We start from the raw sequence: 19,679 nt of genomic DNA, 5'->3' as shown, positions 1-19,679 counted from the left end.
TTCACATGCAGTTGTTTCTCACACGTCTTTACTTCCCTCAGCCTTGACATCTTAACTCGTTTTTCCTCCTGACAAATATGATTTCTACTTCAGACATTTTTACACAAATGTTTTAGGCAAATGGTTTCTGAAATTTGATCCATAGACTGCCTGTCATCTGCTGAAAGGCGCACAGAAATGCTGAAAGGCACATGGAAACGCTGGTTAAAAAGAAAAAGCAAAAATTGGAGTCAATATATACTTCTGTAATTGAGATGAGGCCTAAATAATGGGGAAAAATCCAGTGCTGCTCTTCATTGTTCATTGGGACAATACCCACACAATGTCAATTTATAAATGAAATATTTTGGATAGCAAGAGAGGCATCAAAACATTTCCTAGTGTGAAAAACAACTTATTTTTAGTAACAAATGTCTTATTCTTCTATACTTGGCTACAAAACAAAAAACAATTACTCACATAAAGACACCAAAAGCAAGAACCTTTTATTGACATTATTCTAGAGCACAGCCTGATGAGCTACTATGGGTGTAGCATAGGAGTTTAAGTGGTTATTGTCTTCAGCTGCCTATTTCTACCTTTTCTCCTCCCTCTGACTGAAGATTATCACTCCCTCAATGACAAGGGCTTAACTGTTCACATAACCATTTGCTATCATGGTTCTGCAAAGTGATTTAGAAAACCTACTGTAAGAAGTGCACATATGTTACACTGTGATAAATGACAGTCATCTGAAGTATATGCGCCATTTCCAACACTGAATAAAACTGGAAGGCATTTAACCCAGAATTCTAGATATGTAAAGACAATAAGGATTTAAAGCATTGTCTTACAGAAGCAAACATTCAACACCACAACTACTCAGCTACTAAACATAAAACTAATTTGAGAGACAATAAAAATCAAGTGATGGGTTGAAGGGTTCAGTGCTAAAAAGAAGTCCTGTCAAGCTGAAAATTTCCTCTAAGCTGAGCTTTCTTAGCCAAGTTATTAAATAGTCAAAAATTTCAAAAGCAGTCCAGAACTTCTAAAAAAATTTCACTTCAGCAGTAAAAATACACTTTCATCGTATTTCATAGACTAATTAAAAGTTATTTTGCTCAGAATTAATACTTTTCAAAGTCTTTTCAGAACAAAAAATAAGCCTGGTATTTTTACAAGTTCTATAAATGCTTCATTCAGCTTTTACGGAACTGGTTATATCCAAACCTCTCAATGGTATTTCATAGGAGAAGCTGACAAATCTTAACATACTGATGTATTTCAACATCCACGTAACACACTTTAGGTAGATTCGTAACAGACTGCGCTACTCTTTCACCTACAAGTTACCAAAGGAACCAGTTGACCATAAAATACAATCAGATGTGAGATTAAGTTACTGTAAACCAAAAGGTTCAACAAGTATTTATAAAGCTGTTAAAACGCATACTTCATGTTAAAATTTTATACATGTACTTCTGACAAGTTACATTTATGAGCCCTCTAACTGAAAAAATGCCTGAAAATATTTCCCCAATTTTCTTTCCTCCATGTTACCTACTTTGTTAACAATGAGCTCAACTATATGGAAAGCAAGATTAGTTGTGCTGGGAAAAAAAAAAAAATTAAGACTATATACAGACATCATAGAATCACTAGTTTTCCTTCTACCTAAATGAAACCTGACATAAGAACAGAAGACAAAATATCTGTAACACTGAATTGAACTTGTAATACACAAAGCAAGCAACAAAAACCAAGTAAATATGAAACAAATTCTAGAACTGCTACATAAATATTAGCTCCCTGTATGATCAGTGACTACAACAACATTTTTATTCTCATCACTGCAAGCAGAAACAAGCTTTCATTTTATACAATAATGACTTTTTGCTACACATACAGTTAAGTCCAACACAAGATTGGCCAGGAAAGCACCAAAGAAAATGATAATGCTCTGATTTATCATCAGGGGAATCGTGATATATAAAGTATAAAGAAGACCACATTAAATCAGTTTTTAAGTTAGCGTCTACAACTGTGTCAGTACCTTGAAAAAGTCATGTCAACAGCTCCATCAAACAGAGGTAACAACTGTTTGAATTCAACCTTTCCTCCAAACTCAACTGCAACATATACCTGCATCTACCAGTGGCTACTGTTAGTAACAACTATCACAGTAAACTCTGAAGAGTCACTGAAGTCCTTAAGAAAAGATAAATAAAGGTTGTATGCAAAAAATTAAGCATGCTCACCAATACAGTAACCTGATTTTTAAAAATTATTTTCTGGAAAACATTGCCGAGTGGTATTTATTTCAAACTGCTACCTACTACTGTATCTTATGAGTACAAAAATATTATGTGCTTTCTCAAGACATTAAAAGCATCTGGGAAACAAACACAAGAGAAAGAAGATCTACTGCATCATATAATCTTAACAGTTTCAAAAAAGTGTATTTCTAAAGGCTCATTGTTAGGCAACAAATAATATTTATTTAGACAAGAATAGACCAGGCATCTATATTTAAGGAAACACTGTGGTCACTCTAAAACAAAACGTTTGAAACAAAAAAATATTTTGACCCTATTTCTGAATTTTACACCCAATTTTAATTTTAAATATTCCCTTAACAAAAAATATAACTTCCTGGGAATAAAGTTTGCAAACAAGAGCAAGTAATATGATACAAAACTAACATTACGGATAGGCTTTTTCAAGCTATATCAGATGATACTTCTGGTAGGCATTCCTAGGTTTTACTAAATAGTCTATCTTCTGATTTTACAAGTCATGTTTATGATTTCTGTATCAAAAAGCACTTTGAAAGATAATGTTGTTTCCAATTCAGAGAAAGGAAAAACCGGGCATAGAAATACCAATCCTCTTCTGGAAGCTGAAAAAGGGACACACATTACGTCACTGCTCCGGTAAAAACATGTTCATTATAGAACCAGGAACTAAACTTGAAAGTCTCAACTATCTGCTTTCTTACTGACCAGCGGTTCAGGCTAGGATACTGCAAGGCTCTTTGTTTTAGTTTTTAGTTGCAGCACATGATTTTTTAATTTATTTTTTTAACATCAGGACGTTTACATTTTTTCAATTCAATACTGAAACACTCTAATCCACAATTTTTCAATGTATTAAGGTGAAACAAAGCTTGCCACACACCCCCCCCCTTAAATTCATGTTAACTCTGAAAGATTAAAATATACATTTGATAGAAACAAGAAGCACTATCTATGGGCACTTAATTGCAAAGACATTTTCAGTTACTCAAAGCTGACAGAATAAGAATGGAGAAAAATCGAGCAAACAATGATTTTCTGAACACTAAAATCTACTACCTATTGTCCATTAAGAAAACAGGCTTTGCTTACTGCCACGTAACCAAATAAACTGTTACACTTTAGAAAGGTTTATTCAAATAACCAAGAAAATATGCCAATAAATCACCAACACAAAAATAAAACCCAAGTTCATTAAACAGCAACTAGTCAAGAGAAGTCAACAGAAAATAACAAGTCTCTAACAACTGCAAATATACAGAAATACCATTCCAATCTTCAGACATAAGTATACTTTTTATTCTGCTTGCGAAGACAGTAAATTCAAGTGAAAATTTTCTAAGACAAGCACATTGCTGATTTACTACTATGTGAAGGAAGTCCATTTCAGTCCTTTTTACAATACAGGACTCAGCCTCCCAATTTTGCCTAAAGGCATGTTTTATACAGAGGCAGAGAAAAAATATTTTTCAGCTAAGAATACAACCAGAGAAAAGCCACATTAATAAAAGAAATTATTTCGGGGGGGGCATCAAGTAGCATGTGAAAGAGCAGGTATGATCCTGATAGCAAGTTCAACAGCAAATACACTGCAGTACTTTAAAAAGGTATGCCAATGCAGATATTCAACAGACATGAGTTTTCTAACTCCAGCTGTTTATAAATCCCTGATCAAAACCATACAAGCAGCAGTCTCCAATCTCCACCAGTAAGCAAATGACTCATGATGGTCAAGGTACTGTGCTATTGCTATAAGCCATACACTAATTTTTTATTATTTTTTTTCTGGTCAAGATCCTCATGAGAAAGTCTTGCAGGCACGCTGCAAATTAACTATCAACTGGATACCAATGATACAGAAATACATTACCACACTGGTCATCTCTAAATCTCTCTGAACTTCTGTTTTTCAACAGACAACCACCTAGTAAGCAACAATATACAGATCTCCTTTTTATATACTAATACCTGTTTACTCGGTTTTTTTCAATGCTTTTCTGTAAAACAGTGTAATGGGGACATCACTGCACTGGAGGATGAACTTCAAGAGCCATTTTTGTTTTTACAGAAAAATAGTAGTTTGCTTTGACTTTCCGCTTTACTTCCCATCCATTTTCAAGCAAATATTCATGTAGAAAAATAAGGATGTGTTATACAAATGTATATAAGGATTGTCATCTTCCACACTACTACTCTGGGGGAAGCTGTTCTTTTGATCCCCATATCTGCACTGAAGAGCCATCAGTTCAGAAATCTCCAAACACAATCATCATTGCATTTCTACCTAAGATATTTTATTCAAAGTGATGATTTGCCTTTTATTTAACATAACTAGGGTTTCACTATAAGCAAAACTTGGCCTCATTTTCATGCCACGGGCAGACAGGCTGTTGAGACATTTTTGCTCTAGCAAATCCTGTGAGCTATATGCTTGAAAACCAACATGGTTCTCCTTGCCAACTCTACAAGTCCAGTAGTCCTTCATTTCTTAAAAGTCATTCCCCCCCATCAATCAGTGATGCAGTTCTCTAGCTGAAGAGTGCCAATGCTATCACTGAATCACCATCATGCATTCCAACAACTAGAAGAGCTGGAGGCCTCTGGTCTACACCAAGGAAAGCTTAACTGAAATCTCAACACGCACATCGTTTTTATTTAAACGTAGCGTCAAAAAACAACATCATCATTACATGCCACACTGCTGTGCATCTCCAGTTCTCCTCATCTACGTAGTATGTGCGAATAAACTGAAAAAGACTTTGCATTCAAATAACACAGCCAAAGACAAGAGCATAGACTGGGAACAGCAAACTGGAGTGGCATCAGAAATGCAGGCAGTCCTGCTGCTCTGAAGAGCTGTCCACTGTTGATTACTCAAACGTAAAATAAGACTATTTTTCTTGCCACTGAATGATCAGATGGCAGGTGCAACCACATCACCTTCCTTTCCTTTTTTGAGAACTGTTGAAAACAATTTAAACTATTCTTTACTATTTCAAAATGGAAATTTTGCAGCTTCTTATGAATTTGAAACCCCTAGAAACTCTGCCGAAGATTTCAGCAGCCTGGGCATGAGGCAGCTCTCAGCAGTGCTCCACACGTTGCCCGGGCTTCAAATACAAACTGTACTTGCAGATACAACTCTTGACCTAAGCGTCTTGCATCCAGATCTTCTCTCTCACCCCAAACATTCTTCCCCACGGTACCTCTGCACCACCATGAAGAAATCCCTGATTTATGTGACATGTCCAGGACACTTCCACTGAGAAAACCAATTCCGAAATTAATTTCTCCAAGCCCCCGCTCACCCAGCTTGGCAGACGCTTGATCTGCACCGAGCTGCTTTAAAGGCGTGTGAATTGCCAAAACTTTTGAAGACTGCGTATTACGAACTGTTTGGAAGACAACAGTTGTCTCGAAACGTCAGGCTGGCAGCAGTTACAGAGCTCTGCTTCGCCAGCTGACACCTCCGAGGCAGCGTTTTCAAGAGAAAAACCTGAAAAAGCGGCGCAGGGGATGGAGCAGCTTCTTCCGAACGGCCTCTGCCGCCATCCTCCGCCCTCGCCCCTCTCCCGGACCCTCTCGGCCAGGCTCCGCGCAGGGCACGAGTCCCACGGCCACCCCTCGCACCTGCAGCCCGCACACCCACCCCGCGGCCGCCACCCTCCTGCGGGCCCCCCCCGCCCGGGGCGGCTCCACCCCTCCGAAGGAGGCTCCTCCGCGGGCCGGGCCGCCGCCGCGGTTCCCTCCTCCCTCCCTCCCGCGCCGGGCCCCCTCCCAGCCGCGCCCCCGGCGCCGCGCCGCTGGCTCTGCCCACCGCCCCCACGCCCCGTCCCGCCCTCCGGCGCGGCGGCGCCCGCGGGCAGCACGACGGGTCCCGCCGCCTCCCCCTCACCTGCGCCGCTGCCGCCGCCTGCGGCCCGGCTCGGAGGGGCGCGGAGCGGCCTCAGCCCCGGCACCGTCCGGGCGCCATTTTGTCTCCAGCCTCGGAAGTGACGTTGGGGGGAGGCCAGCGGGCAGGTCCCCCCGCCGCGGGACCCCCTCCGGAGCGGGGCCGCCCCCCGCCCGCCGCCCCCCGGCTCCCCGCACCCGTTTCACCCCCAGTGTTTCCCCGAGAGCGCCTCAGCTCAGCCCACCTGCCCGCGCCGGCCTCCGCACCGCGGCCTCCAGCCACCACCCTCACCCCAGACAATGAGCTGTGGAGAAGAGCAGGTTCTCTTTCCCTATTTCTTTTTTTTTTTTTTTTGTGTCAGTTTTTCATCTTTTGGTAATAGTGCAGCTCCTCAGGGAGGTGGTTTTCTCGCCTCTGACTGAAAACGAAAAAAAAAATTATGAGTTGCTGAGGGGAAATTAGCTGAATAACTGGAGGTGATGTGCGGGAAGATCCTCACCCCCTGAGGAGGCGCGGGCGGTGTTTCGGGGCCGGCAGTCTGACAGCCTCAGACCCATTTTTGCTGCACGTAAATTGCGCTGTCCCGTATAAACCAAAGTTTTCTCACTAATTTCTGAGCAAGTACCTGAGAGGGGAAAAAAAAAAAAAAACAACCAAACCAACCCATAGTCACCTCCTTGGAGATGCTTGTATTTGTGTTGCAGGGCATAACAGTGTGTCCATTCAATTTGAAAAGAAAAATAATATTCTCACTTGAATTTTGTCTTAGTAATCCTGACAAAGAGATGTAATTCTCCTGGGCTAGGGCTGTTTTTAAAAGGAAATGTTAAGGATTTGCCATTTTTCCCAGATGAAAACTCCCTGGTTTAAACCCATAGGAGATGGGAGGCGTCAATGCAGTGACAGATGAGAGGTCTAAAGAAATATTTTACATTTCTCTGATTATTTTGTTTTCACATTAATTGAGCATCAGAGTGACATTAAAACTGTCGATAAGCCTGGGCACACGAAGTACCCCTATAGTCCCAGGACAGAAGAGTCCCGTTCCATGAAGCTGGAAGGTTTCCTTAGGAAGTAGCCAAGCAAATCACCTGTCTACGCTCTCTTGTCAAACAAGCTTTTTACATCAATTCACCATATTTCTAACAAACACAGCTACAAAGATAACATTTCAAGCATAAGGAAAATGCACACTCTCAAGCCAGAGAATTTGAATGCCTCTGTGGTAATGCTTAAGTTTGCCAAGCCACAGCAGACAGAAAAATAACAGGACACAGTGATCTTCCCACCTGGATTACTCAGGATATGTTTATATTTTAATATGTTGCTTAAGTATACTAAAGTCAGTCTTGAAACCTCTAATTTTAGTAGTAAAAAATCCTAATATGTTAGGATATTAACATATAAAATATGTCTACGCTACTTTTAACTTATTAGGCTACATTAATTCTAATTTAGCTGTATTAACATTTCATTTTCTAAGCTAGACTAATTACATCTGTGTAAGTTTTGGAGTCGTTTTAAGAAAAAACAAGGCTTCCATTTAGCACGTTAGAACCTTATAGCTATAACAGAGAAAACAACATAGAACAAAATACATACACCATCAACCAGAGTACAAGCCTTTCTACCTTCAAGATTATTAAGTATATGGTTTTCCAAAAGAATCAGAAATAATACAAATTATGACTTTCCTCAACATACTTAACTCTAGAGAAAGTTTCCAAAGCTGCTGAAAACACAGCCCTTTTTAAAAAAATAAATTAGCCTATTACCTTCTTACTTTTTCCTGTATTATAGAGATACTGTTACTGAGACTGTAAACCAGGCAAGGTAGGTATCAACAAACTAACCCACAAACTTACAGTACAGACTACAAAATATTGCTATTTTTAACATTTCTTTTGACTTTATTAATTTTGCTTTGATTTTATAGCTTCATTGCTATAGTATTAATTTTTACTCACTTGTTTAAAGCTGAAGGAAGTAAAGGCTTTTGATCAAACACTGATAACTACTTCTCTATTCCTTCTTGGTTAAGGCTGTACTGGCTCTTCAGAGGCTTAATTTGAAGACTCACCCTGTTACTGATTGGTGGATGTTACTGTAAAAGTAATGTTGGAAGACCACAGTAATTTTAGGCTGTGAGCTAGATTGTGAAAGTGAGTTTATTTTCAGTGAGGTTGGTTGTCTTTTTTTTCCTGTATTTTTTGTTTCCTTACAGGTTTTGCTTGGCTGTGTAGTGATAAAGTAGGAATGTTATATAGCTAGGATTATTTTCTTGGCTTATATTTGGCTTAATTGAAGATTTTAAAAATATTTTAATTTAAATACTTAAACAGCTTTTTAATGGATGGTTTTAAATGCTAAATTGTTTATACTTGCTCAAAAACATCATTTTATTTCTTATTGTTTAGAGATATAATGCTAAACCGATATGAAATTCTTTATAGTTGTAGAATCACTTACGAAGATTACTTAACTCTGTTGCTCTTAATGTTTACTATTTATTAATTACTTTTTGTTGTATGCTATTGTAGGTAAAGAAGGGACTTTTGAAAAGCTGAAACTCAGAACAAAATAGAAACAGTCTTTTTTCAGGTAGCTAATTCTGTAACTGCTTTTGTATATGTAATTGCTACTAATACAAGGTTATAGTTTTATGATAAGCTAATACTTCAAAAAAGCTCTTGTTAAAGTTCATAGATTCTTGGAAGGTTTATGCTATGAATGTTAGAAGAATTTTGAATGCTAAATTAAGCTATATTATTCTAATTTTGATTTTTGGAATCTTAGTTAATATGACTGAGAGAGTAAGTAAAAACAAAGCATCTAAATGGTGAAGACTTTACAAATTATTCTAAGGTAGGATATGCTTTTATATTGGTTTGCAGTTATTATTTTATCTACAAACCAAGGAACTCTCACTTCTAAGTGTTTTAAAGAAGTGTTAGTTCATTTTTTTCAGTCAAAATCCTTAGGGTAGAAAACAGTAATGTTCTTTCAATATCTGTATGAAATGTAGCTGTCATAAGCATATTACGTGTATGACTGCAAAAAGTGGAAAAAACTTGTCTGATGCTGTCAGTTTGTCAGTAGTTTTGGTAACTAACAGTTGCAACATTATCATCAGAACTAGCTTTGTGTAGTCCTGGTCTTCCCATAGGTATTCCTGAGCCATTTGCTCGATTGTGTCAGCTATTTGGTAGTAAACATGCTCTTGTACTTGTATCCTGTTTATTTCCATTCGTATACAAATGGGTGCAGAGTCTTGTCTAGGCTTAATATTTGGAATTTTTAGTTCAAAACCTCTCCCAAGACATTTCAGAGAATATAAGGATAGTCAGTGAGTTAAAGAAATCACTTCTGACCGACAAAACTTCCTTTTAAACTAAAGCATCACTACTATATATATACATATAGTAAAAGGTTCTCATTTAGTATTGCATAGTATAACATTTCTGTTTGGAAAATAAAAAGAATCTGCTTTAAGACAAATTTAGGATGACAGAAGTAATATGAAGAAAAGATAAAGCATGAAAGAAAAGTGAGAGGAAAGAGGCAGAATCCTTCTGCCTGCTAGAAATCTTATCAAAAGCTTCCAGAATATGGCACTGAGTCTGTCTGCCCACAACTCAGCCTCTGCATCACAGTAATGAATTAATAATAAAAATATGTATGACAACAAGCCGATTATCTATGCTCTAGATTTCCTTAGGATAAAGATGAGAATGCCTGTGATGAATACTAGCTTGTGGGTGTAATAGTAAGTACTAATCTGACAAAGTTAGTACAGGAGCCTCTACTGTACAGAATAGAATAAAGGAACACACAAGGGATGCAAATAAGCCACACTGCAAACATAGTAGTGTCTGTGTCAAAGGCTTGGTGAATCTATTATAAAAGTATCCTTGAATAATATGTTCATTCGTGTGATAATAAAGCACTTAGAAAATACACTTTGCTTTTGGAATTGCTCAAAGTAACTTAGTGCTGTTAAGCTAACAGGAATACTGATCTCTTTAGTTGTCACTGAGACTCATTAAACCAAAAGGCAGGAGACGAGGCATTAAAATTGCTTTGTAGAATCCTTGTCTTGTTCATGCAGTGACGTGTAATGGATTAAATTTTGTGGTCATCTTCACAAATTTCTGCTGCCTTTTGAGGCACAAGCATAGGGAATAATGTGATACCTACAAGCACAAACTTTCACTTTATCTGTAAAAGTAGACAAGGATTTGGAGAATCTTGAGGCATAAGGTGTGATTTTTCATCTCAGTATTACATATATTGAACTACAGGGATTCCAATTATTCTACCTTAGGGGCTTCACTGGTAGTTTCCCAGCCTGTGTATTTTTGGTTTATCCCATCACTCTTACTCTAAGCAGCTGTGCTTTGCTCAACTGTTAATAGTCACTACTGTTTTCCAACTAGCTGCCACTTAACCACATTCTGTATCTTTAGCCTTCATGCTTTGAGTGTGAGTGAAATACATCTGTACTTTCAGTACCTTTTTTCCTGTATGCTTCTAATGTAGTGAGACCCACAATCCTGTAATCAAGTATTGTTTTCCTGTTTTCTTGTTGATTTTTCCAAGTTCCGTATCATTTACACTTTTCTGTGCTGCTGTGTTCAGTTGAAATATAACTTTGAAAAGTGAAAGGTGTACCAGAAAGACACTTAGCATTTAGTATTTAGCACCTTCTTTTAAAGAAATGCAAGAGCTATGTGATGTAGTTGAATCTGGCGTATGTCTGATTAAAAACATATTAATTTCTTTCATTAATAACTGCTGCTTTCCACAGATAGAATGTTAGGTGTTATTCCAATACTTGAAACAAAACACTACCAAAGGGAAAACTTGTGTGAGACTCACTCCTGTTCTGCTGTAAGGCCTTACTGACATTCAAAAGCAGGCTGAAGATCTGTTCAGTGTGGACTGTGTTTTTAAAGTGATGGTAGGCTTCAACAGGAGGGAATCTTTGATGTTCCAAGCTACATTTCTTTCTGGAAATAATTAGTGTTTATCTCAACTGTGACAACCAAAGCACTGATACAGATGAACTTAAGTGGATAATGGGATTTGTAGTTTGACTGTCATTGCAGGCTTATTGGCAAAAGGTGACAAAGGATGTAGGGGAGCAAAATGTTATTTTATCACTGGCCTGGAATTAATATTGCTAGTTTGGAGTCATTAAATAGTAGAGACTCGCATTATTTATCAATCTTCTAGCATGACACTCTTGATATAGAAGTGTTCTATGTATGCATCTTAGGGCTCTCAAGCTGCTCATGTAAATTATGAATGTCTCTGTGAAGCTTACTGCAACATGCTACCTTCTCAGAGTGAGAAATGCTATAGCAGGCCAATCACCTTTTGCTTTCAGAGCAATCCAAACCCAGTGAGGCTAACAGACTGGCAGCATTAAAAAGGCAGGTGACAGATTTTGTCTGAGGGGAACATGAAGAAAACATCCATTGTTACAATAAAAGTATAACTTCCAATATCAGCCTTGTCTCAAACTCTCTTGTTCTATAACTCAGTCACTTCCTTGCATTATTCTAAACTTGTATTGATGAGATACATCTGTGACTGGTTTTGTCCAGAACCCATCATTCAATCACACTGAAGAGGAACAAGCTGTCTAGTTTTGGCATAGTCTGTGCTGGGTTTTTTGCCTCTTTTGCCCCTGTTTATTGCCAGAAAGACTTCTCAATTTGCTTTGCCTGGAAGTTTTTGCTTTTGTTGACTATGTGTCGTCACTTATTTGTGTACAAGTCATCTTTACTTTCCCTGCACTTACATTGAGAATACATACCACCTGGTGGTGTTTCCGTGGTCTTGCACTTCAGTTTACACTATTTTTGGTGGTCAGAGAATCCTACAAATCTTTAGCTGATTAAAGTTCTGAACACTTAATTTATTTATTTTTTTTATATATTCTGAAAATATCGATATTGCTGCTACTGTGCTCTCTAAAATAATGAATTAGGGTTTCAGGTTACCTGTGTGTGCTTAAACACACACACAGAGGCACATAATATGAGCACACAGTCGTGACAAATACTACAAAAACTTTTTGTAAATCTGCATGTCTGACTGAATATATTGGGGTGACTGGGAAGGTGTCTGTTACGTGGTTAGAGACAGAGAACTTTGTGTGTATAGAAGTCTTAGTGAGCCTTGGCAGGAAAAATCTTTCTAGAAAAGGCTTTTTCTCATCTGAGGATCTGAAGCAGCCTTGAAACTATCTAGACCCAAGTGATACTAATATGGACAATTCTTCTCTTGTTAATTGGAACAAGATGTCTATTATCAAAACTTTCTGTGCTGTTCTAGTTTGTCCTTATAAACATCAGAGACAATGTGCTGCATGTTATGGCTTAAACTAATAATTTCTCTGGGCAAGACAGATAGAGTTTGAACTGCTAGGGTACTGGTTACTTAATAGCTCTACATTTAAGTAATATTACTATTTTTTTCTAAAAGAGCCTTTTGACAGATAAAACAAAGAATTGGCTGAAGTACTAACATACTTATGTAATTTGTACTTCAAATCTCCTGGGGCATGAGCCTCTTAAAACTCATGCACTTAAGAACTCTTGCTTCTTTTACTTCCTTCAGATTTAGGTGATTCTTTCTAACTTGGCCTCAAGGTCCTTCACAGTCCTTATTCTTACATCTGCTTTCTACAGCCTGAGTCATCTTTGTACCAGTAGCAGGTCTTGTTATTAAAATTGATTTTTTCACAACTTAAAACAGTATCCAAGTTTATCAATGGAGTTTTATACTACTCACAAATGTCTCATGATTTGATTGTTATTCTTGTCTGAGTTCATTGCTCGCCTGTTATACTGTGCATAAGTTCCATGTCTGCTGGCCAACAAGTGCTCCTTTTCCTAGAGGCTATGGAGAGGTTCTTTTTCAGGATCACTTTATGGAATTGGTGATATGGTCCTACCTAGTTAGTCTTGGATATTTGGCTTCCATATGCATGCTCCACGTGGCCTTCCCACAGTTCCCATGACCATGACAAGTCCCATATGACTGACTAGCAAAATGGTAACCAGGATATCTGATGGGGCAACATACTGGTGTCCAGTTAATGAAGTCAGTTCACTACCTCTTGATCACAGGCTATGGAACCTAAGATTTTATTTTCTCTGTTTAAGAGAACAGATGACTTCGGTCCAAGACTGAGTAGACATGCTTCACTGGAACACTGCCCTCTCCAGAACTTGACAGCTGCTGAGGTTTTCGGTCCTTCAGGTAAGTTATACAGGACTTACTAGCCATTACCTGAGTACTACTGCTACTAACGGGCTAAAACTCATCTGTGTCAATTCACTTAAACACAAGAAATATTTATGTTGAGAGAAGATGTTGGTAATGCTCTGTGGAAGGGAAAGCATGGCAAGAATAGTGTTTGGCTCTGCTTTTGGTTACCTGCTATTTGCATAGTGACAAGCTGCCTCTGAGGGTGAAACAGCACTGAGTATGGAGAAAGCATCTGATTGTTGTCTGTACTGCTTCTTCCAACTCAGCACATGGATCAATCAGAATCACTTCAGGTGCTGTATGGATGGTGTAGGCATTCTCTGTGATACATTTGTTTTGTTGGAAGCAATTTTAAAAATAAATCAGACTTGATGGCTAGGAGGCAATATATAATAATCTGAAGCTTTTCGATTATGAACATGTTCATTTTTCTTGTAAAAAAAAAAAAAAAAAAAAGCCTTCAGTAATTCTTACCACTAGCTGGTGCTAGGATACAGTTTACTGTGTGCGCAGTCATGGTGCATCTGCATTATTAGCCTGCAGTGTGGAGTCTTTCATTTTAGTGTTCTGCTTCTGTATTTCTTTATACATTGCTTCTTGTCAGGTGTATCAATTCTTCAGTCATTCTTGTGGTTCTTGCTCAGTTTTCTGCGTGAAATACAAGCATGCTTTACCTTCTCACACACTTCTCTTTCTTTCCACTCAGTCAGTCAAGCATGCTTATTGTGGAAGTGAGCTAATTATTAATCATGACAGAATGAGCTAGAAAAATCCATCAGGAAAACTGTTTTCAGGGAGTAACTTCATAATTATGAGTTAAACATTTCTTAAGTTCAGCACTTCTAGGTTTCAATGAACAGATGGTAGGGTTTGCCTCCCTAAGAGTTGTGGTTAATAGCAATGCATGCTTTTATATTCTCATTAATATTTTTGTCTCTTACAAAGAGGCATATCTTAGTGTCAGGAGTAGTTTCCTCAGGTTAAATCCAGCTCTGGACCACAAAGGTAACTTGATGCAGCAACTTACACTATGTATATTCTCTCACTAATTACTAGTGAAGCAAAGGCTGCCTGTTAAGAGTAAGCTGTATTTTATTATACAACTTGCCTTTAAGCCTGGGGTTTGGGTCAAAATCTCTTGTAACACCAGTCTCTAAAGCTATGTTTAAGTTGTGAGATGTGCACTTTCCTTAATTCTCTTTGTATAAACAGTTTGTGTGGGTGTAGACAGGAAAACACAACTCTGCAAATGGCTATTCCTTATTTCTCAGCAAATTGCGTCAGTGCTAAGTGCAGAGGAGAGGACCTGCCTTCAAGAAGGAAGCTAGCATGTGTTATGCTGTGTTCAGTTGTTACTGCTTATTCAACTCCTGTGGTATTTTGCAAAATGTTAGATAGGAAATGAGGAAGAGCTGGCATTCCCATCTCTTTTTCCCTTGAGTACACCTGCTGAACCTGCTAATTCCTTCCCTGTTTCCTGCACAGGATGAATCAAAAATGTCATGAGGCAAAATATCCACAGGACTGTAAAGGAATGTGTTATTCGAGGATAACGTGGTTGATAAAAGCAGGAAATGGAGTTGCTTCCCAGCTCAAATGAGACATACAGCACTAATTTCCTAAGACAAACATCAGTATATTTAAAATTGCCTTGTTAGGAAATGTTTAGTTGTTCCAGAGGGAGGGAGGAAGTGTTTTAATAAGGATTTAGGTTCATCCACTTCTAGTCAATGATTTAACTCAGTTGCTGGTCACTACTGCCTTTAAGTTGTTACCAGATGGCAGTCTCATTGTAGGAAAAATGAGTTAATGGGCTTATGTAGTACAGAGAAATCAATTTTCTTAAAACATCAGTGGCTTCCTGTTCTGCATAGGAGAAAGAAGAAAGAGGGGTTCTCTGAAGAATAGGATAGATTCTTTCTATCATTTTTCCCCTCAAAAAACAGAGGGAGCTTCTATTTTTTACCCAGGTTTTATTGGAATTGTTGCTGCATTGCATCAGTATTGTTCTTACTGTGCTCCCTTTCCTACTGGAAGGTAAGGATGCAATTACTTGCTGCTGCAGCATCTTCCTGGATTACCTCCTGTTAGGAAAACTAAACCTGGTTTATACCAGTGTTGCATTACCATTTCAGAAGAAAAACAGTCCAGTTCTAAATTAGATGCAGAGCACAAAAGATTGATGTTTACTTGATAGAACAGCATTCCAATTAAGGATGCTTTCAGAAAGAAAAGCCATGAAAAAAAGTTGTTCTTTCCCAGTCAATTTTAAGGTAGATTTAACAATGGGGAGGAGAGAGGTGCAAAAGTATTTGCTGTTAACTCAATCTTTGACTAAAAAGCAGGTTTTCATTTGTGGAGAAGTGTATCCTGGGATTTATGTAGCTATAAGCACTAAGAGAAGCTATGTCACTGATGTGTATGATGAGGCATATTACAGCTGGAATGCATTTCACTGCTCTGTGCTTCATGTCAAAATCCAGAACGTACTCAGCAGAAATTGTCAAAGACATCTGACTTTCTAATGGGCTATACTTACCATATTGAGGGACGTTTGTGAACAGATAGAACTCTAGTCTGGCAGAACCAGCACATGGGTCAGTAACTCACACCTGGAAAAGCTGAACTTTTCTGATAATAGAGTTAAATATTGATACGGTTTGCTGGAAGGTGTGGTGGACTCCAGAAGTCTTTCGAAAGCCTTTTTTTATGAAAGATATTCTCATTAAACCAAATTAATGACCTTGATTTGAGGTGTGTCTTTTGAATTTCTAGATTGCTAAGGGAAAAAATAAGCTTAAAATCAAATTATACTTTTTGGAAGAATCTGTATGTGTACCCTTACCGATTCAACAGACTTGCTGTAGGGGGAGGATCTGACTTTGAGTGCTTTGAAGAGCAATTCTTTTCTGCCCTTCTGTCCCCATCAGTATTCCTTTATCAGTAAAACTCCTTTATTTCAACTTGGATAAAAATTGTGACAGTTTAATGTAAGGGAGTGCCTTCATCCTTTGAAGAACCTACTTCAGAAAGTTTTAAGGGCAGGTGTGGAAAGAAGAGAATAGCTTGGCCATATCCCAGTGAATTTAGGTGAACTTCAGGGCTTAATGTTTGGTGATTTGAGGGGTTCTGATTGCACATAAAAATAAGGATGTTGTATATCTATGCAGTAGAACACTCTAATATTGCAAGAGCAGCTTGGGATAAATTGAGTGGTTCCTTATCCTTGTATTTGTGCTGTGATATCCCAGAGAACACTCTAGAACTGTGACTCTATGACAACCTGAACTATAGACTAGAAAGAGATCAGATTGATGACATAGAGCCCCTTTATAGCTGACCCTGGGCAAATGGGGGGGTTTGAGACAAACTTCTAATCTGTCAGTACAAAACATTTTTAGGCATCTTTTCTCCTCTGATGCAAGTTTGCTTGAATACTGATGTATGTGGCTTAACATCTGAAACAGCCCATGCAGGTGAGTAAGTCCATTGTTTCAGTTCAGGTCAGTCTGGAAATACGAATGAAAAACTAACTTTTATGAAGACAATATTTGCCGTTCTCTTTCTTTCTTCCTTCCATTTTCTACTTTTTTGTGGATGGCACTGTTTGGTTTTGGTTTTGAACTCTCAAAATCAATCATCTTTGCCAACTGCTTTCTGGAAACAGAATGCAAACTTGAAAATGCATGGAATGTGCAGCACTACTTGCCTGCTAAGACACTTGCCAATTTAGCATTTACCGGAGTCTGAAAATCTGACTTGTCCAGCCTGGAAGAGCCCGACAAGCTCTATGATTGAATGGGGATCTTTGTGTTGCAGTCCAACTGTTTGTTGCAGAGCAGGGGGAGCTGTGGGTTTGGTCCGATGCCTAAATCCACAAGGCCTGGACAAAGACACATGGCTAGTGTGATGCTGGGTTTATTTATACGTAAATGCCTCCACACTGCAGCTGTGAAGAATGTACAAAGCACTAATTCAAACTTCTCATTATGGCACCTCGTGTCAAGTTACGTTTCCACTATTACCTTCTGTATCCACCAGTAGTTTTCTAACAAAAGTAGATGCTGAGAACTTCAGCATGATTAATACTTCAGGTTAAAAAGGCTGTCTGGAAAAGGATGGATATGGTTAATCTGATTACTTCGTCTAGTTAAGTAGATAAGTATAAATAGCCATAACAATGTCTTCAGGCATGGTGTAGGCCAGTTATGACTTAAGCTTTAAATTGCAGTGGTTCAGTACCATCTACTTCGCAAAACTTCTGATTGTAAAGAGATTATTTTTAGATGGAATAGTTTTTCATCAAAACCAATCAGAGTATATTTCTGACCTGAGGGCTCTTGGTAGATTCAGTAAGTTGCTTTTTTCCCCATGTCCTTTGTTGCCATCTTATATTAAAGAATATTAAGGATCATGTTACCATAAAAACATAATGGAACATCACTTCATCTGAACTAATAGGAAGCTGTAAGAGGACTAGTGTTTAAAGATTCCTGTGTTGGGGGCTTTTCTCTTACCTGTGGTATAACCCATGGCAAATCATTTAATCTGTGTATCATATTCTCCTGAACTGGAGGTAGTACTGGCCATCCTCATGTGAGTGATACATCAGCACTTTTGAGTGTGAGAACTTTACAGAAAGCATTACTGTGCATGTTGCACTTACCTTTAATGAAATGTGATTGAGATACTGGCAATAGCATATTGCAAGTGCTCTTAAAATAGTAATTACATTTAAAAGCAATTGCTGCATGTTTTGATTGGTATTTGATTACAAATGAACACTTTTTAAATTTATAGGAGTAATTTGAGATCTCCATGACTATTCTGGTTCTTACTTAATTATTGCTAGTTTTATTGAATTAATTCTTCTGACGTTTTCTGTTCAGTAAAAATATGCCTTAGATGAAGTCTCGTAAGAATTGCTGTACTGATGCCTAGAAGTGTTATAAACATTAATGCATCAAGTCATTGCTTTCGTAGTATACTACTGCTGTGTATCTTCCCCACAGATACAAATACAAGGGGACAACGATGTTTATGGTATTTTTTAGTGACATCTGGCATTCTCACAGGAAGCCTGGTGCCTGCTTGTCTGTTAGGGAGAGCCACATTCATGACTCAAAGCCAAACTGCAAAAGGGAATATTACTGTTACTAACTATAAAGGAATGAATGTGATCAGGAGTAGGGACTTTGACTTAAAAGCAAGTGTTGATATATTGAATGTTGTTCCCTGTGAATAAAACTCAAACCTGGCCAGCTGGTGAAAAGTATGGAGCTGTTGTTTCCTGCTGTGTTCTCATGCATAGGAAGTCTCCTGACCTTGGGCCTTGATTCTGCAAGCATGTCTACTGATCACTCATTTCAGTTTACACAATTATTTGCCCTAGGACAATGTGCTGTTTGACTTCTTGCAAAGCAGAAAAGATCCCATCTTCCACATAAATTCTAACAAGAAACACATAGCTTGTGTTCAGCCTGAACCATGGGAAGCTAAATAATACAAGGTAATGAAAGCTCAGTCACAGAATGCTGCAGTGGTTTGCATATGGAAGGTAGACCTCTGCATTTCTAGACTGTTTGTAGGTGAAGTTACAAAAGGGATTTAAGAATTCTTCAGCAGCATATAAATACATAACATATATGACAAAAGATTTTCATAAACTGTTGTTTCTTGAGGTTTGCTTGAAGCTGAATGGAGTGTTCTACACTTGAGACTTCTAGACAGCAAGGCAGTGTGAATCCTCAGAATATTAAAAGTATTGGTGTAGCAGCAGTTGCTGTTTCTTCATGTTGATGGAGGAATGGAGGTGTTCTGATTCTTCAGAGCCCTTGCCTTCTTCAGCCATACACTGAGTATCCTGTACTCCCGCTGATACTAAGAAGGCAATTATATCTGCACATTTTTGCTGGTCCAGATTTATTATCAAATACAACACTAGTTAATAATGAGTCTCCAGTGCCCTCCGATTATGTTTTAGTGAAGCATGGGCCATTTGGTTATGGGTTACTTTTGCCTAAGATTACTAAATCTTTCTTTAAACTAGAGGGCAGAACATAAAGGCACAGTTAAGACCAGAAAACTTAGATAGTTGGTATGTAATGTTAAAATGGCTCTTAGTGAGAGATTCTGGAGTAAGAGCAAAGAACAATTGAGCAGAATGCAGGCTGTTCAACTGATGTTCTGCACACGATCCAGGAGAACATGAAACTTCCCCAAAAGGTTGTCTG

At 38.3% G+C, this 19,679-nt stretch overlaps 1 protein-coding gene across 2 annotated transcripts in view; it reads right to left on the bottom strand.

Annotated features, from left to right (window-relative positions):
• Window positions 1–6,457, bottom strand: part of PRDM2 (PR/SET domain 2) — a 74,688-nt gene extending 68,231 nt beyond the window's left edge. For both annotated transcript variants that reach the window (XM_074924856.1, XM_074924857.1), the window contains exon 1: window positions 6,169–6,457. The gene's annotated coding sequence lies outside the window, so the exon portion shown is untranslated. The remainder of the gene's footprint in view (window positions 1–6,168) is intronic.
• Between the last annotated feature and the right edge of the window lie 13,222 nt (window positions 6,458–19,679).

This window comes from Athene noctua, chromosome 22 (genome assembly GCF_965140245.1).
Source record: "Athene noctua chromosome 22, bAthNoc1.hap1.1, whole genome shotgun sequence".
In the NCBI taxonomy this organism is placed as follows: domain Eukaryota; kingdom Metazoa; phylum Chordata; class Aves; order Strigiformes; family Strigidae; genus Athene; species Athene noctua.
This window is presented reverse-complemented; position numbering and strand designations above follow the sequence as displayed.